Raw genomic sequence first — 12317 nt, forward strand, 5'->3', positions numbered from 1 at the left:
CGCTATAGATGCTAACGAGACAAACTGCATGAATTTTTTTATCTGTAAAACCGCAGCAATCCGCATTATCGGTTTTGTAAAAGAGATCAATAGAGTATAGTTCTTCGAGTCATAAGACACGAGTGACATATATCTCTTTATATACTTGATCCTTCGAACAGTTTTGTATCAGCATCATGTAGGTGTCCTGGCATGAATCCATTAACAGGTCTAAAAACACGATTTTGGGACACAAATGTAATTATAGCTTTACAGCCGTTGTAAAAGTCAGGTATGGCACCTAACAAATGCTACCGAGCTCTCTGGAGTTGTCATGTCTGCTATTTTTGCGAGTGATATAATGAACGAATTATTGGCCGTCCCAAATTGTATCTACGTGACTACGTAGAATAAACTTAGCAAAAATTTATGGCCCCTACGGTACGGCGATCAATGTTTGTCGGATTTAATGCGTTCTATGTACACGAGAAAGAATGAGTTTCTTAATTAGCGTCACCGTAATACTTGCTAATGCGAACCTGGCGCCTTTCGAACTTTGTGACTTTTAATGCCAGAATACCGACGAGATATTATCCTTCACAGTAATACGTTCGACAAAATTAATTTCCTACATTTACGGATGATATCACCGGATAATGTATGCATCCACCAAACATCATTAATCGTGTTTTCTTATGAGCGATAATTTACGTCGCACAGAAAAATCGTTGTTATTAACGATCTGGAATAACCGACATAACCGTCGCACGATTAGCGGACAGATGCCTCATTACGGCTGTCGCCAATAAAGTAACGTGGATGCCCCGCGTCTTTAGGAAAAAGTCGTGGCAGCGGCCAGTCTAGTAGCGACGCCTTTATCGTCGTCTTTACGATACCCCTTTCGCATGTTTCGTGCACCCTCTACGCTATTAGACGCCTCTCAAAAATCTTCATTCGGCAATTTCGATCTTGCCTCTCTCTTTCTGTCTCTAGAGCTCTTTCTTCCTGGGGTGTATTTTATTCGCGATGTCCTGCATTAGCGTCGCACACACGTGCGTGTGCATATCGGATGGAAACACAGTGACGAGCGCGTGGGCGAAACGAGCAACCGAACCGCACAAAGTGGACGCATCTCGCCTCGCCTCGAATTAATAAACAGCAACGAATGACCGCCTACATCCGCCCCTTTCTCCGACCGTTCCGCTGATTTCAGCGTGCTGGTAGTCGATCCGTTGGTAAAGGACAGCTTCCTGCCCCTTTCCTCGACGGGAGATTTCACTCCCCCCGCGGCCACCCTCGAATCCACGAGCGATCGGTGGACCGCCCGCGGCGATCCCCGCCGGAGGCTCCTGAATCCCTCGCGAATCAACAGAACGATGATCGTTACCAATCTCTTGCCCCGGTGATGGTCCTTCGATTTTGGCAAAACGTCGTAAACCTGCGACGGGTCGTGGCAAGAAACGCGGGAACATTTCTTTCCCCGTGCGCGGTATAAAAAAAACTGCGAGTCGAGAGTGGGTTTTATTGAGTCGCAAACGATTTTTTGGAAAGTGGAACGAACTCTGTATGCCTGCCCAGAGTTTCGCGAGTTTCCTTTAAAATCGCGTATGAGGAGTAATTCTCTTTCACTGACTTCGGAACGGCTTGTCACATAATAAAATAGAAATCATCGACTTTTTTGAATACGTTGTATTGATAAAAAGAAGAAAACTTGTATTTTTGTCAATAAAAAAGAACCGTATTTTTTCAGTGTATAACAATACGAAATATTATTCTAAATTAATGTAAATGCAATGCCAACGCATATGTTATTTATCAAATTTAATATCGTGATCCTTGACATATTAAAAATACTGACTCGTTGTGAAACTAAATTTAAAGAAAAAAGCAACAATACTACTATGGTGAAATACGAAAGGTTTTAGCACAAAGTGAATAACGGTTGAACTTTCCATTTATAGAACAAATTCTCTTTCGATCATCGAAAGCTACGATGACGATATCGACCCAGATCGATCTCGTTTTCCGTGAAACTCTGATCGCGTCGGGTAGTGTTACGTCCCATCGTTCTCTATTAGTCGACGTGCATTTCATCGAAATTCCATCCGTCGAAGGGCTATCGCCTCGAGGCATTTCCCTTTGTGGGACACGACGTGGGCGCGCGCGCGCGTGGCGTTGAATAATTAACTTCGATCAGCGCCGTCGTCGGTTTTATCGTAATTATCGCGCGACTCGTTCACGTCAGGCAGCGGCGCGGCGCCGCGACCGATCGTAGATCGTGAAGAAGATGATCGACGAACGCGATCGAGAGAACGAAACGACGGAGGAATGGAAAGCGAAGTGGGTAAGCTTTACATTCCTGCTGCGTTTGCTGTAAAGATCTAACGTGAGTGTCGTGACAGATTTAGAAATGTCAAATTGTGCACAATAATGTATACAAGTTGTGAGAATATGTATTACAACGTTCGTTTAAATCTCATTAATTTTTTGTGAAGTTTAAAATAGAATTATATAAGCCTGCATCGGTATCTTCGATACGTTAAAGTAATTAATAGAGAAATAATTAGCTAGAGAGACAGAGAGAGCTCTGTTAGCTCAAGATAAATCTACGAGTTGTTTGTAGAAGTGATTACGACATTAAGGGGAGAATCTTGTTTTCCAAAGGTCAAGCGCTAAATCGTAAGTCAACACTCGGTTTGTCACCGGGGCGATTCATCTTAAATTCAATCCTTCTATTCGCCATTATTTTTTCATGGCAGTCGGCCAGTGGAGGCAGGGCCGGCCGTCGTTTTTATCGAAATGCGAATACCTAATCGCGCGTGTTACGCGGAGGGAACAAAAGGCGCGTCTCTCGAAATAAACGCGTCGGTGGATCCTCGATATGAGCGGACGCGATACGTCTTTTACCGCGGTATACCCCATCATCGCGCACGTGTTTTTTGGCATTCCGCCAATAAGCGTAAGATGGATCCCGCCTCGAACCGTGCCGCAGTTTCGGCTCATCGAGTTACACATTATTCAAGAAAGCGCGCGGGTCTTAAATAATCCTGGGCAGCGAATAATTTCTCGAACGACCGTTTCGAGGCGCGACTTCGCCGCGAGTTCGCGTTAAACGGCAAAGTCGTCGCGCGAAAGCGATTCGTCTCTCCCCCATCCTGGAATTTCCATTTAATTTATACCTTTCTCCCCCCGTCCCTCGTGGAAGATTCAGCAGTAAACATCGAAGGGTTCTCCTTTACTTCGCTAAAATATTAAATGCCGGGAGAAAGAGAGAAAGATATATGCGTATTACCGTATATAGTTTACATAAGCGCGATAAAGAGACGCTCGTCGGGTTTTATCGACGCACGTCTCACCTCGTGCACATTCTCGCGTCGTAAATAATTTCCTGAAATGTCCACCGAATTGTTCGCACGCGCTCGTTACGCCAGATGGTCAGAGAGAAAGAGAAGGAGAAATGGAGAGAGAGGGAGAGAAAACCGGCTGTCTCTCTTTCTCTCGAAGGGACGCTCGGCGCTTGAATCCGCGACTCCGACTTGTTCGATCCGTCCCAAGACGATTCGTCTTTACCTCGACCTTCCACCTTCGTGCACTTTTTCACGACGCTACGGCGCGGCGGCGTTCTCGCGCCGAGTTGGACGGCGCGGCGGGGCGAGGGCGGCGGGATTGCGAAATCGCCGTGGAAATAATGACGGGCGTAGATCGTAGACTGGGACCAATTTGCATCTGTAATTACCGCGGCGCGCCGTTAATAACTAATTAATGAGAGAGCCTTGCCGAGCTGCGAGTCGGATGACGTAACGCCAGCCGCCTTCAAGCCTCGCGGGCTGTTAATTGATCGGCGATTAATCAACCACGTCTCTACCTATTTTTAAATTTTTATCCTCCTCCCGCGCGTGCCCGTCATTCACTCGCTCCTTCTCGTCCCTTGGATCCTCTCTGCCTCGGATACCTACTCGTTTCCGAGTTCGCTGTCGTCAGTCGCCCAATTGTACAAGGCCGAATTGTGAGGATCCCGGGACAGACCATCGAGGATTCAAGGATTGAAGGACGATAATAACGTATCCGATTAGAATTTATGAGCACGGTCGAGCGTATTAATTACACCGTGTAGCTAATTGCCCGTTCTGAACGACGCGGCGATTCTATTTTTCTTTCGTGGGTATATCGCGTGAGTATGCATGAGTGCGCACAGTTTACGAGCAATTAAAAAAAATGGAAATTGCACGCGCTTATAAGACTCCTGAGTTCGCTCGCGTTGCGCATCAAGCGCGTTCCTCACGATATTTTTCCTCGTTGGCTCGATTAACGAAATCCTGCAGCGATACCACCGCGATACCAAACTAGTAATTCCTTTTCGCCGCTCTAGCGGTCGTTTGGATTATCGCTAATCTCAGTATAACGCTTCACACTCCTCACGAATTCGAAGCTCTTTATGTGTGCAAAACGTTGCAATATTCGCAGAAACACATCACGACAAATAACTCTCTAGCTTCGCGAAGCAAGGTAAGAACTGACTTGACGACTCGGCGCGACATCATCGATTTCGGATCAAACTGATTCTTGCAATGAACTTGAATCGCGCCAACGCAATTCTCGAGCAAGCGAGCCGCGAGATAATTCATGAGCAGACTGAATTCATGTCCAATTCGAATCGAAAGATCAGCGATTTGCTTAATTCTTTTAATTCACTTTAATTTTACCTCGTTTTCGCTCAGAGTCGAATCTGCCGGCGACTCCGGTTACCCATAACGCCGCACATCCTTCGTCAAGGATGTCCCTTCGTTCGCGCACGTATCGCGGGATCTCGCTTCCGGTATCACACGTTCACACTAGTCTTCACTTAAGATTTCAAAGCCGCGGGCTCCGATAATTGACTGGTATGAGACCCAATGGCGCTACGCGGGGGGATCTCCTCATAAAAAAAAGGCAAACAAATCGGGGGTCCGAACGGACTTCCGGTCGGAAGCGGCGCTACCGTCGACGACGACATACGACGACGGTCGACGACGGTCGGCGGCGACGACGACAACGAGGACGAGGACGACGACGACGACGGCGACGACGAGAGGCGTCTCGCGCGACACGCACACGTGGTGGGGGCGTCTGCGACCGCTACTACGGCAGAACTAAGGGGTTGTTTGCCCCGTCGCACGGCTCCGGGGGGTCTCCAACGGCTCCGCCACCCCACCAGCCCCGCTATTTTGCATAGGGCCTGCGCGTCGAAGGCGGCATACACACCGCCACCCACGCTATCTCTCCCTTTCTCTCCCTCTTTCTCTCTCTTATTTCATCCCGCACAGTCGTGTCTCCCGCGAACTCTCGTTTTACCCCGCTAGTCGCCTATCCCCCTCGCTACCTCCCCGTCCGCGCACACTTCGAGGGGGCACACACTTCGATTTGTCGAATCCGCGTTTCGCGGCACTCTCCTGGCCTCTTCCGCGAAGGGAAAAGAGGTTCGATCCCTCGCCCTCCGCTCTACCGTCACCCTCCGTTTCAACGTTCTCCGTCTTCCCGCCCCCCTCCTCCGTCATCGCGTTTCCCTTTGTCTTTCTTTCTCGTGTGTTTACGCCGGCTTGCTCTCCTCGTCTTCACCCGCTTTTTATTTATCCCGTTGCCCCGACGTTGCGCAGCTACGTCTCGGTCATTTCCACCATGGAAACGAGAGGCAAGCTGGAGCGGGGAAATGTTCTATCTCGGCAGCCCGCGCGTGGTACTGTCGTAAATTGGATGTTGCGTGATCGTTACTTCTTGTGCAATGTCTATTAAAAATATTTCTGGAGACGGATATCTGTCCCGCGAATATAAGTATTGAGATGAAGGTGAAAGGTGATACGAGTGAAATAAGCGATTGAGGGCATAATTAATGCATGCACAATTGCACAGCACAAATATTACTCTTTTAAAAAGATATTGATAATAGAAAATATGTTAAAAACCTATATATACAGTGACTTAATACTTTAGGTATTACAATTCATTTCCACTTTTATCATGTTTCCTCGCGTATTTATTTTTTCAATAAAGATATAAATTTCTTTTTTCCTGTTTCTATTATATGAATGTTAAAAATGCTGTATCTACATACATATTTTTGGCTTTTTTTTAATCATTCCACGACTATAAACCACATTTAACCATTTCGAATTGAGTACGATTACATATGTTCTGAGTATTAACCTACGAGTTTCTCTCGGATTCGTAGAAATTGCGGGAACTCATTCGTGGTCGAGAATTAGGTCGGTGTGACGAGACAAACGTGACGAGAATAATGTAAACTAGTAGTTAAAATTATAATAAGAGCGGCGTCCGCTTTTTCCAGACAGACTTCGTGAAATTAGTCGAGAAGGCAGCCAATTGGCAGATGGATTTCAGATGCAAGATATTCGAGTACAATAGCGATTTCCAGTAGAAACTACGATGATGATGTGTCATACATATGGCAAGAGATGTTAATAATAGTAATAGTAAAACTTTATCGCTTAAGAGATCCACGAAAACTTCATTTGCGCAATTACTTCTGATGGTTCTAAGAATTAATGAGACTTTAATCATTACAGTTATAAACTAGTAAATGCCAATCTTACAAATAATATTGATGTTAATGTTTGAAAATAAATTATCTTATATTTTTATATGTTAAAAGCTATGTAATAAAAAAGCGGTACTCTCTATAAAATATATTTTTATACAACTGCATATTACGTTGTGCTATCACGATTAGACATGTGAAGATAAGCGTACCGCGATATTCAAATCACCTCGAGTACAAGTGCCATGGTAATTTGCACAATTAATCATTCAGGACAGACGTTTCTCCGATGTAATTGGCGTTACCGGAACGCAGGAGCCAATCAACGAGCGGCGGTTCCCTTTCCTGGGCAAGCAAAGGGTTGCAAAGCATGGGTGGGCGAAAGTTAGTTAACGCCTCCGTGTAATTAAGCAAAGTGAGGCTCATGGTAGACACCGAGAGCAGGTCCACGCTCCACCCAGCCTCCGGGCGGGGAGGACAGGAGTGGTTCAACCCTCTCGGCAGAGAGGGCGACAGGTCGGGCCTCATTGGAGGTGGGTTGGTTAGCGCATGTATAATTAGTGCAAGCAGAAGCGGGAGGATTCCGGGAGGCCAAGGGTGAAGCGAGAGGAAGACAGTGTCCCGGCGGGGGACAGGGTGGAGCCACCTAGTCGGCGCATGTGCCAGCATCCCTTGGAGCCGGAGATATAATATATTCATAACGTGCCCGGTCGACGTTCTATCTCCGTTTCGGTGCATCGCTCCTCCGCGAGACTCTCATTCCCGATTCAATGCCAAGACTGACCGCCAGTTAATCGATCGATGCCGAATTATTACGTATCGTAGTCGTATTCAGAGGAAAATTGGCACAATTTAACATTTAGATATCGAAAAAAGTATCGGTAAGTAACATTTCAGTTTAAAAACATATTTTCCTCGTATCTCACAAAAATGAAGGGAATAAAATAGACGTTATGCCAGTACCTACTTGCAAAGTACCTACCTGAGTTACAGTGAAAAACGCGATCGAAGCAAAATTCACAAAGATACATGTCTAATAGAAATCTTTTTCCTTCCATTCGCGGCAAATATCCTCAATTACGATTATTTTCCATTATGTCACAAGCCTTTTACTCGCTTTTGTTCAAAGCTAGCAGCGTTAAGAATAGTTGAATATTCTTCTTCAATAATATTTCTCTTTGAAGAGAATAATGATACCTGCCAGTCGTTAGGTATAGCACGTGTTCTCGTCAAACAGAATCTTTTATTAGGCACTCTGCATTTATCAACCTAACGTCGCCAACTCTTGTGTCTTAGTACTGCATTTAAATAATGTCACATTTACTCGCAAATAATCAGCTTCCATATCGCACGGATAAAATATGTAAATTCGAATCATCAAATTTTATTATTAATGAATAATGATATAAAATGAGTAAATTCTCAGTAATCAAAAATTCTTGTGTATAAAAAGATTTAATTTCGTGGTCTGTGTAATAGAAGAGTTCTTATAGGTAAAGGCGACGAGATCATCGCCTTCGCGAATCTATCGAGGAAAAAGGGGAAAAAAAGAGAAGAAGATGAGCGAAAGAGAAGCGCGAGGAGCCCTTCGGTGTGTGCCGTGTATTTTGGTCCGGATCCTAGATAACCCGGTGTGCTTTTCCGGATGCTTGAGCACGACACATGTCCCGGCCGAGCACAGACTTTTCCCCGGTCGTGTCGTGGCGGAGGGTTCGTCGTCGGGTCAGCGTCGACGGCGCGGCGATCGGGGAAAGAAGCCTGGAGGGTGCTCTGCGGTTCCACCCCCGAGGACACGGTGTCATCAGGCGCAATTAGGGACGAGTCTCGGTCATCAACGCGTGTACCACGGCTCTCCCTTCGCGTGTCGCGCGGTTGTGTGTGTGTGTGTGTGTGTGTGTAACCGTCGTCGGGACGAGCCCCCGTGACGGGCCAGTTTCCCCCGTCGCACTATTTCTCTCCTTAATTCTGTTTCATGCCCCTAGGAGACGCACTCTTGTCTCGGCCTACGTCTCTCCCTCCCTCCCGTTACTGACGAAACGTCTGTGCTCCTTCGTTCCGCTCCTCGTGAGACTCGTTGCAGTCGACTACGCCGGCGTGCGATTACTCCCGTTATACGTCTTTGACGCAATTATGCTCCGGCCCTTATGACGTCTCGTTAACTCTACCAACCCCCTGCGGAGACGCGACATTACCGAAGGCGTTGTCACGACAGAGAAACGAACGTCGCCAAGCTCGTAACTCCTCGAAACTCAACAAGGCTCTTTACTTTTCGAAGCGAACCCTATATACCCCATACGACGCACACGAGCTATAAAATCTTGTTTCTCGGGAATTTTACCAATATGTAAGTATTAATGCGACTGTGCATTTTACTATTATATTTCTAATTTTAATTTATTTAACTTTTTACCTATAATAATATTTGGAAGATCGAGGCTTGTCAATATAAAAAAAAAGTAAAATTGTTTTCCTGTAAACTTATGAATAATAAAATACAAGTCTCGTACGTGTTTATTAAAAACGTAAAAAAAAAATTAAGTTTCGCTGTCTTTCCTTAGTTCGCATTTCACTTGATTATATCGCGTTATACACACATTCTACCATGCATTACTGACAAATGTACTTTTTTTATTGCAGATCATAAACTATGTATTTCGAGAACATTACTCGACCGTAACTATCAAGCCTAAGCTGTTGCCGGCGCTGAAATCGGTACGAAGCCGGACAATTATCAACTCGAATAGCACAATTACAGGTCCGCTGTAATTTTGCGTCTACCACGTAATACCGGGAAGCCGATTGTTTGCGCTAGGCAGAAACGTCGTTGCGGACGAAGAAAGGGGCAAAAGTAATCTGCGAAATGGATGCGAGGGAGGCAATCGGTTAGAGGTTCGTTTCGTCGAACAAATTGATCTCAGTAGGCGCAAATTTACAGCGTGGTGCGTGATAAATAAGTCCCGCGGCCGCGTTTCTATTGTTCTGTGAAAAGCGCCGGTGCGGCGTACGTACGATTACAAACGCAGATAACAGTAATTGCACCTGCAACCGTGACATGCTACACTGCAACAATTTCCTGCAGTACAGGTATTTACCGCAATAGAAGGGTAACTGCGCGACACATCAAACTCGACCCAGCGATCATTATAGCGATTTATCGCGTTCCCCTCTCTCATCTCTTCCATACTGATAGATGCATAAATATTAAACTGGTTGATTTATAACATGTTCGATTGAAAATTACAGGAATCTGATATCTATAACAGATTGAGTATTTATATCCCAAGGAAGTATAAATATTTTACAATATTCTAGAAATAGCAATATTCCAGATACACTTTTCAAGAGGAATTTATTCGTTATTCCCGATTCTCGAATCGAATTAATAAATATTAGATTTAACTTTAAGGTAAGGGCTTAACGCTGTAAATTGAATATTTTTCTCAAGTTTAGATTTAAAAACTAAGATAACGATAAATATCCTTGTGAAACATATATATTGTCAAAATGTGTAAAGGGGTTGATTAAATATAAAAGTCATAACTCGCGGATTAACTCCACTCTCATAACTTCCAGTAAATACCAGCAATGCGAGTCACGTGAGGCGTCGTACATACCCATATTAGCCCCGGCTGCGAGATTGCACTAGGACGCAACAATTCCGCGGAGAAACCGCTCCGTGCAACGTCGGGCGGGAGGATCGTGCAAATTTAAATAGACAAGGATTGCGGGTCTACAATATCGGGGGCCCGTGCGTAAAATTGCGAAAGTTAATAATCCCCGTGCCTGGCTGCCAGGGACGTAATAAGCTGCGAGTTTAGCCCGTGTGCAAGGGCGAGTGGTGGCAACATTCTTTCGGGTTACAGTACACTTGCCGCGCGTGTACGTGTGTGTTGCGTCCACGTGTTGTATATACGCTTGTGTCTGAGCCCGCTCGCGATCGTTCGTGAGCTCGCGCGTATTGTGTTCGTGCCCTAAGGGTAGAAAGGGACGCGCTTAGTCGAGGCTCGATGTTTTTAATAAGCGGTCGACCTGTAGCACGTACTGGATATTACCGCGACACCCCCACCAGGGCGAGGCCCTTACGAGGGTTCCTCCGTTCTCGTACTACGCTCTGCCGAGGACTACCACGCTGAAAAAGGTGGACGACAGGGGGACGAAAGAGACGGGAGCGACGTACGTATACACAGTGGCCTCTAATTAACTCACACCGACCTGGCCGAAGGTGCCACACTGTCCCTCGTAGAAAGGAGACGGAGGTATCACGAAGGTCGCACCCGCGACGTTCTACGCACGGTCGATGCAGCGCGAGCCCCGCTAATAATCCCCTGGAAAATTTCACTGTAGCGCCGACAGCTTCAACGGAAGTTAATATCGCGGAGAAAAGTTAATCTTTCTCAAAGGAGATTTGACCTATTGAACGTAGTTATGTTAACTAAAGATCGTTCTGGTTCTACTTTTGATTCTGCAGTTCTACGTGCCAATTTTTCCCTTCGTTCAGAAAAAATTTTCCTCAAGTAAAACGTAAAATTTATGCAGAATATATCAAAATTCATTATCTAAATGTTAAAAGAATTTGATAAAAATAAAACATTTCTTTAAGGTGTTACTCAAGAAAAAATCGATGCAAATTTCATTAATAAACTTGTTAAAATTAAAATTGAAAATTCTAAGTTACTCCGTACGATGAACTTATGATTCACTCAGAGCTGTTTAAACACATTTTTTGGAAAGACCTTAAACGCGATGTCACGTTCTTTCGCAAATATTCAACGATAACATATACTTCTTTTTATCTTTCGTTCTTTATATGTCGCCGCTTCTTCCCCAAAGACGCACGAGCTACCGATCGGCCAATTCTGAAGAGCGTGCTCGTGTTCTGGTGCTATGTATACCTAGCGGAATCTATCATGACGGTCGCTCTAGGATGGAATACGAGATACGAGGATACGAGACACGAACATTTGATTCAGGAAATAAAAATTGAATAGTCAGACGTGTGAACTGGTTTTGAAAGTAATCCGATAGCTTTGTAACTAGGTCCAAATGACATGATATTATATTTTCCACAATTTAATATATCGATGATATAAACACTATGAAATACAAGTAAAATAACAAGGCAAATACCTTCCTTCAGCAAAAAAAGAAAAAAATACGAAAGACTTCCAATTGTTATCTATACTATTTAACAAAATTTGTGGAGAATATGTTATCATTTTTCTATTAAAAAAGATAATTATAAAAAAATAAAATATTTTCTCTCTTACAGTTTCTTTATATCGCAAAATGCAGTCTCAAAAATACCAAATGCTATTCGATTGCTTGGAGGATGGAGCATTGCCACATTGTATTATGCAGATGATCTTCGCAGAGACCGCGAGAAACTGAATCGCAGCCGGAAGATGCGAAGATAAAAATTTAGTTTTTTCTGATATTGATCAATGCATGATCCGTGCTGTGAGAGCCCGAGGCTGCACGACCCTGAACTTTAGCCGCGATTAGATCGCCGTAAATTGCAATGTGGTGCACGTCGGACATATCCATTGCCAATGCCCGAGCAATTCCATTGAATATTCTTTTCATGAATTACATACCTAAGAAACGTCCTCGCGCCTCCGTCACGATAAAGCGTGACGAGAACACCAGATACAAGTGACCGCGCTAATATGCGTTTGCACTCTAATCACGAGCGGGGGTGAATGAAGCCATAAATGAAAATGTGGCATCTGTATCATTTGTCGCTAATAAAAGATAATTAATATATCACATATACAATACTCTATATTTTATCTAAATCCTTATATTA

At 44.6% G+C, this 12317-nt stretch overlaps 1 protein-coding gene and 1 long non-coding RNA gene across 3 annotated transcripts in view; one reads left to right on the forward strand and one right to left on the reverse strand.

The window, feature by feature from the left end:
- The window catches only part of Zfh2 (Zn finger homeodomain 2), a 292674-nt gene that overhangs the window by 230660 nt on the left and 49697 nt on the right, over nucleotides 1-12317 (reverse strand). The window lies entirely within an intron of this gene.
- On the forward strand, nucleotides 10033-12243 carry LOC139823075 (uncharacterized). The gene is made up of 3 exons (XR_011734684.1): nucleotides 10033-10684; nucleotides 11342-11524; nucleotides 11781-12243. It is a non-coding gene; the product is annotated as an uncharacterized lncRNA (long non-coding RNA).

Source organism: Temnothorax longispinosus, chromosome 12 (assembly GCF_030848805.1).
Source record: "Temnothorax longispinosus isolate EJ_2023e chromosome 12, Tlon_JGU_v1, whole genome shotgun sequence".
NCBI lineage: Eukaryota > Metazoa > Arthropoda > Insecta > Hymenoptera > Formicidae > Temnothorax > Temnothorax longispinosus.